We start from the raw sequence: 6,709 nt of genomic DNA on the forward strand, positions 1-6,709 counted from the left end.
CGATCCGCGAAATATTTGGTGAATAAATAATTCTAATCGAAACTGAGCTACATCGACTTTTCTTATTGGAAAGTAACAGAAAACTGGGGAAAAGACTTTCAGTCCTAGGTACGAAATGTACTATTTCGCGCCAGCCTTTGTACATTGTACAATGGAAAGAAATTTCGATTTTAGAAAAGACAGTCGATTCCTTTACTGGTGTACTGAGACGAATAGTTACTGTTTTTCTTGATTAAGTCAATCAAGTCCTCAAGCTGTACTTTTAAAACGTGCAACCATTAACGATCTAAAACACATTCGTTGTATCGAAAGTAGAAGTTAAGAATTAGTACTACACGGTTGGTTCGAAACGAGATTAAACTTCACACAGGAAAAAAATTAGTACGAACCACTGTGCCGTTTCTGAGATCGATGCTTTGGACGTTCTCTTACATTAGGATCGGAAGAGGCACAAATTCCAAGAAGTTTAATTAAATCCTCACTTGGAAGAAAATGTCATTAAGCATTTAGAAAAATGTAAGGATTTGACTCGTTCCAAGTTAACGTCTTAAATAATTATCTGGTTCCGCCCTAAGTCTAAAAATCATGATTTTTAATTGAGTGAAGGGCCGTGACGCAAGTCCTCACTTAAACATTTGAAAACATTTTGCGTAAGTATTTTAGTCATAATCTAGGCGTCCATACGAGTTCAGCGAGCTAAAGCACGTCAAAACAGGTTACGATTTGGCTGAGATATTAAATTTCAAAATTTGGATATTTGTGTAAAGAAACGGATTTTCAAATAGAGTGTTGTGATCGGAGCGAGACGACCGATACCAGTTAATTATAACTTGCCTTGGGGTACTAGGGTTACTCCGTGGATTTGACTGAAATTTTCACGGTATGTCAAGGACGTACAAGCTTATAATTTTGGAGCTATGAGCGTCTTAAGTTATTCAGCTAGATATGTGACCCATAACTCGGAAAATATAGCAGATAGAATTTCGTTTAAAAGACAATTGCATAGAGTTTTAGATTTTAGTCGACACGTGTTTCAGGGTTTTTCGCAAATGTAGCTCGTTTTTGAGCTATGGTCGTTGCAAGTGTCTAGCCTTATCTTTCGTCTGAGCCAAACAGGTGCTAATCTGCAGTGCCCTATGTTTTAATGACAATTAGATCTAAGATGACTTAAAACTTACAAAAGCACTGATATCGCCCAAAAGTCACTTACAGTGGAAGTGTGACGAAAGTCTCTTTATGCTCTTACAAAAGAAGTGATATCGGTGGGGGTAACACTGACAACTTCGACACGCAAAAATAAATGCGTCACAAATGTCAGATTAAAGGGATAGTGTCCACAATTGATTAAAAAGTTGTATATTAAAAATAAGTTACTATTTCATTTTAAGGAAGGTGCGTCACAAATCGCAGATGTTTAAAATGATTGTAAAGAAAATTGAAGAACACAGAAAATCAACCCCGGAAGAAATAGAGACATTCATAAGTCCAAATCATCTTCCACTTCTGAAAAAATTTCGTGCTCTATTTGGCAGCTGTCACCCGAAGCAGTTTTGCTTGAAGTGCGTTGATCGGTACACAAATCGATATTTATCAATTTATCATCATTTAACGATAAATAAGTATAAATTTTTCTCCTAATATCAAAATATTGATATTTTGACAACCGAATTTCGACCTACTCTTCAATGCAGTGCAGTGAACTCACTCTGAGTGTTAGTTAAAACAATTTGTTTTTATTTTGAAAAATAGACAAATTTATTTGAATTTGAGATAAACATTTTGATACCTTCACCATATCATTGTCCCTACACCGACTCTTTGAAAAACAGCCTCCCGAAATTAGACCCAATTTCCAATGGAGTCATGAACCCTACAAGCCAAAATCAATTTCTAAAAGGACAGGCGACGAGATCTTGTAGTTACGAGGAAAATGGGTAGTACTCATTCATAAAATAATAGGTGATGAATTTGTTTTTGCATGGAACTCAAGATAAAACAGATTGTGTTTGGTTTTTGGAATTATTGAGTATGTTGGTATCCCCAGTTGTACTACTCCTCATGGTCCATTATCGTCCCAGTTCCAGAACTTTGGAATTTTGAGGACTTTCGACTGTTTTTTGTTAGCTGTTCTCTGCAATTTCGGGATGATTGAGCATTATGGTTCCCAAAATTTGCGTACCCAATTGGTACACCATTTTCTCAGTTATAGGATTCTAGGAATTGGAAGAATTTGTTACAACATGGTCATTGGTTTATTTCTAGACATTGTTGAGGCAATAGTATGGTAGGCTACCATACTACTGCCTCAAAATGTTAGAGTCAATGTTTTATTGAATTCTCAATTAAATATATTTGAGTCATGTAGGCGTCTAAATTCATTTTCGTAAATCTAATTATTCTCTGAAAATATCTCGGTTTCAGTGGACGCGTTTAAATCAATAGAATTTAGTATCGTTACCACCAGAGTAGATATCATTTGAAGAATCCAGTCTAAGCCACTGCCAATAGGTTATGGGCCCAGCACGCTTCCACTGCGTTTCATCATAAATTTATGACCGTAAATGTTTATGCACAATTTCTAACTCGTCTGACTAGGGCTTGGGCAATAGCGTCAAGTATACTATAGGGTACAGTGCTAACATCTGTTAAGTTCTACACTTGTTTTTAAGTGATTTGGGATAAGTTCTCTGAAAAATAGGTATAAATTGGGTAGGCTGCATTCAAAAGAATCCCTTTGTTTTTGTAGAATTTTATTAAATTTGTATGTAACCACGCGCCTTTGAGGTACTTGTCTGCCTTAAAAAAATATGTGAAGCAATATTTGAAGAGATTTTACTTCACTCAACGTTATGCATTAAATTGATCAACTCGATGATCGGAGACGGAGAAAAAAATTTTCATTCCAGCTACTACCGTTTTCCGATCACCTTTAGTTACATCCAAATTCAGACGATAGTCCGCGGCTGACATCATTGGTGTCCTTGAAAACTCTTCCAATGATATATTATCAGTTTTAAGATAAAGATGACCGTTGAAGGGACAAGGATGAAAGAGATTCGTCTGAGTGTTTGTACGATTTATTATGGTTGCGGCTATCCAGTCCAAAGTGAACGAATACGATTTTCCGGCCAACCATTCGCAAGGGTTGATCCAAAATCTTGCCATTTCCATGTACGTATTGTATTTTCGAAAACCTCTTACGTGTACCCAAAAATTTTCAATTGGTTGACTCAAATTTACCTGTCCATTGATTTTCAAATGGTAACGGTCAATATGCTTCACAACACAGAGAAAATCTTTAACGTAGCCTTGAACAGCATTATTCTTGAAGCAACTCACGTGATTGAAAATTATTTTGTTAGACTAGAAGGAAAAAGTGAAATTTTTCTCCGTTCTTAAATCGACGTTACCATACCACTGCATCTAGCATTAACATATTTGGAGGCTGATCGTATCAGTATGGGCTTTGCATTTCGTTCATTAAGACAGGAGCTATGCATTCTTGGTGAAAGTTAAAACAGTGAAAGTGTTAGTGCTAGGAGCAGTGCTATCGATATTAATATCATTCAAATCTCTACTTTAGCTGGATTCAGTTTCCAAATGGGAAGCTCTTGTCCGATACATTGCTCAAATTCGACAAAGACAATCATTGATCGAAGCAGCAAGGACATGACGACTTTCATTTTTACCGTGAATATAAACATGATTGGAATGTTCGGAGTCCATCAACAAACTGAAAAATTCCAAATTATTTTTCGAAATTACATATTCCACCGGACGTAATATCCTATGTATTAGTCGATGGTCGTACCAGTTCATATAAAATCGTTCAATTATTTTGAATGATGTAGACGGATTGAGCTATTAAAAACATGTTTGATAGTCTTAATCGGAAAATAAGAGAAGTAAAATATTTTAGTCAGTCGAGGTGTAAGCTATTGTGGATCAACCGTCGGTTTTTTATGTGAAGGCATTTCGAAAGCGACCAGTGTTTTCAATAGTTACTTATATTACGTATCTGTGGTGGACGGTAGATTTTAGGCAATTTAGCGAGTTTTACCCGAACGAAGTGAAAAAACCTTACATGCTCGCTCGTACATGACAACAGACTAGTTGCATGCATCGAATGTAATTTGAGGAGTACTAGTTTCACGTTTAAGATGAATTTGGCACAATGCCAGTTTAAACTCCTGGAGTGCATTTCACGGGGTACGTTTAAACACCCGAATGGCGACAAAAATAAATTTTGAGAAAAACAGCTCCGTAAGTGGCTATTGGCCTGAGCGTGAGCAAAACCGCTTGTCTTGTATGTTTTCTTCAGTTTTTCTCTCATACCTTTAGCAACATATTGATATGTTTAAGTGGTAGGTATTGACTAGACGAATCAGAAAATCGACGGTTTTTGAAAATCGGGGTCGTATGTCAGCAGTCTGAAGTCAGGAAAACAGCGGATTTTTTTTTTTTTTGTAAAAGGTTCTTCAAATATAATAAATAATTGTTGTAAATAGTTAACGACGTAAAAGTTGTTGTTGTAACAATTTGGGTGTTTAGACGTCTGTAAACGGCATACTCTTCTAGTTTTTCCGCAGATCGAGTGAGAATTAATCATGAAAATGGTGCTTGCCATCTGGAAATCATTGCCATCGTGTCACAACCTTCATTCTGAGCACTGACAAAAACGAGTTAAAAATCTTACCTGTTGCAAGTAACTTTGTCTCCAGGCAATCTATATGCCAAAAAAGAAATCTTCAAATTACGAGACAAAACAGGAACAATTCAAACGGATCGAAATGCGATATTAAACATTGCAACCGAATTTTATAAGAATTTTTTTTCTTCAGCAAGACAGAGTCCAACGGAAGAAACCGAAGATAGACCAATAATAAGAAACGTGGGATCGGAGGATATGCCCGACATAACTGTTGATGAAGTCAAGGCCGCAGTAGCCGAGATGAAAAACAAAAAGTCTCACGGAGAAGATGGTGTTCCAGTGGAAGCCATTAAACTAGGTGGAGACTCCTTATTAAAGGCAATCACGGCTTTGTTTAATCAATGTCTCCAATGGGAAGAAGTACCAGAAGCCTGGGAAAATGCGGTAATTACATTGCTGCATAACAAAGCTGGAAAATTACCGGCCCATAAGCCTATTGTCAACACTCTACAAGTTGTTTATGAAAATCATTGCGAAGAGGAACACTAACAAGTTCGACTTCTACCAACCTGTTGAACAAGCTGCTTTCAGATCTGGTTTCAGCACAAACGACCATTTGCAGGTGATGATATTGAGAAGTGTCGTGAATACAACACAACATCGACATAGTCTTGATATTCATAGACTTCAAAAAAGCTTTCGATTCAGTGGAAACATGGTCAGTATTGGACGCATTAGACGAATGTAGAGTAGACTCAAGTTACTCCAACACAATTCGATATGTGTACAAAAAAGCTACTTCATGTATAAAACTTCATAAGAGCACGGAGAAATTCAGAATTGGCCGAGGTGTAAGGCAGGGTGACACCATTTCACCGGAATTATTCACGGCGATTCTGCAGAGTATTTTTAAGAAGTTAAACTGTAGTAAAATGGGAATAAAGATAAATGGAGAGTACCTGAGCAATCTCCGCTTCGCTGATGACATTGTACCGATAGCAGCGAATCTAGGTCAGGCTCAGCTTATGCTACAACAGTTAAGTGAAGAGGCAAGCAAAGTTGGCCTCAAGATGAAAACAAAAGTCATGGCCAACATCGGGGACGATAGAGAAATCAAAATTGGTGACGAGTCGACAGCTATGTATATCTAGGACATAAACTGAAGTTAGGTCTGGACAACCAAACTGCAGAAATAAGACGTAGGATTGGTCTTGCATGGGCACCGTTCGGAAAACTCAGACTAATTTTCAAAAGCAAAATGAATAATAGTCTGAAACGCAAAGTTTTCGACACTTGTGTCCTTCCAGTGCTCACTTATGGAGCGGAAACGGTAACTTTAACGAAAGCATCCGAAGATAAATTGAGAGTGACACAAAGAGCCATGGAACGGAGTATGCTTGAAATAACACTCAGAGACAGAATGACGAATCAATGGATTAGACAACAAACCAGGGTCGTTGATGTCATGGAAAGAATAGCATCTCTGAAATGGAGCTGGGCGGGACATATTGCAAGAAGGACAGACGAACGTTGGACCAAAATGATCATGAACTGGCGACCATATAAAAGACGAGCTATAGGTAGACCACCAGAGAGATGGACAAACGGAATTAAGAACATTGCAGGTACAAACTGGCAGCAAATGGCAATGGATCGTACGAAATGGAAAGAAGTTGGAGAGGCCTACATCCAGCAGTGGATAGAAACAGGCTGAAAAAGAAGAAGAAGAAGAATCTAAATGTTATATACTACAGCTGCATTTTTATATGGAGAGCTGCAACTGTGGAAGCCTTTGTAGGTTACCTGGAGACAAAGTTCTCAGCAGCAGGTAAGATTTTAAACTCTTTTATTTCAGTGAGAATCTAGATAAAATCGGGTAAGATTTACTCAAGATTAACGGTCGAGTAGCCCAACTCAGTTTCACTCCGTGAATTGCTTCATTAATCTGCATTATTACTTCCAAATCAATCCTTTCACTAACCATTTTTATTTGTTGCTGATGTCACCCACTTTATATTCCAGCAATCCGACTTTAACAATTCGCTGCCATCTATCCAC

This window comes from Bradysia coprophila, unplaced genomic scaffold (genome assembly GCF_014529535.1).
Source record: "Bradysia coprophila strain Holo2 unplaced genomic scaffold, BU_Bcop_v1 contig_24, whole genome shotgun sequence".
In the NCBI taxonomy this organism is placed as follows: domain Eukaryota; kingdom Metazoa; phylum Arthropoda; class Insecta; order Diptera; family Sciaridae; genus Bradysia; species Bradysia coprophila.